Source organism: Penaeus monodon, chromosome 15 (genome assembly GCF_015228065.2).
Source record: "Penaeus monodon isolate SGIC_2016 chromosome 15, NSTDA_Pmon_1, whole genome shotgun sequence".
Taxonomy (NCBI): Eukaryota; Metazoa; Arthropoda; class Malacostraca; order Decapoda; family Penaeidae; genus Penaeus; species Penaeus monodon.
The window spans coordinates 12,747,325-12,748,273 of NC_051400.1; positions in this window are offsets into that span (position 1 = coordinate 12,747,325).

The following is a 949-nucleotide window of genomic DNA, read 5'->3' on the forward strand; positions in this document are numbered from 1 at the left end:
CGTAACTCATCATAATATCTATATTCATACACTGATACCATGTCACGGAGAAGATAATGCCATAATCGCTCCCTTACCTTGTTTTTTTGTTGTCGTTGCGTATTGAGTCAAAATCTTGTTACTTGAAAAATATAATATGACAGCCCAACCTGGTCTTATTTCCGCTGTTGACTTGCAGTTGATATTTAGCTAAATGGGCGCTATGTTGCCCACATAACATGATAGCTTTCAAACTTTCCCCTGTAATCAATATCTTTTTTAGTGAGTTTTGTGAGCAACTTTGCCGACCCATCTTGAAAGAGAAACCTGATAGCTGATCAGCAGGGAATGTCAGAGCATCGCCATTGTTAATGAGGGTAAGATGAGTATATCTGAACATATGCCGAAGTTGTGTATGGTATTCCTCTAATATTAGAGGAAACATTATAATATCCAGTATCACTTAAATCCTTAAATCCTGAAATAATGATAATATGTCTGGAAAAAAGTAGTATTTCCAGAAATCTGTGGGAAGTTTGTGCCCATGTTATAAAAGAATAAGCCAATAAAAGCGAGATATACATGGACGCACTAAAATAAATGGTAAAAGCAGCATAGTTATATCACACGTGTAGCTAGTGTAAAAGAAAAGAAAAAAAATACGCTTTAAAATATCCATGAGAATAATATTGTGAACATGGTCTGAAATTTACATTCTGCAGATAGTCGGTCTGAAATAATTCCACGCCAAAGCTTTATGAAGATTTTTTTTTTTAACATGGAGCTGAAACAATCAGTATAATCTTTTCCACTTAATTATAGTCTAACAAAATTATTTTAATGTCATCAGTTATGGGGTATTAATCATCTTATTGCTACGGTTACTGTGTAAACAAAATACTAATATACTAAATTGCTGCTGCGTTTACACACACCACATAACCATTCTCTCCAGCAACATTATCTCGGG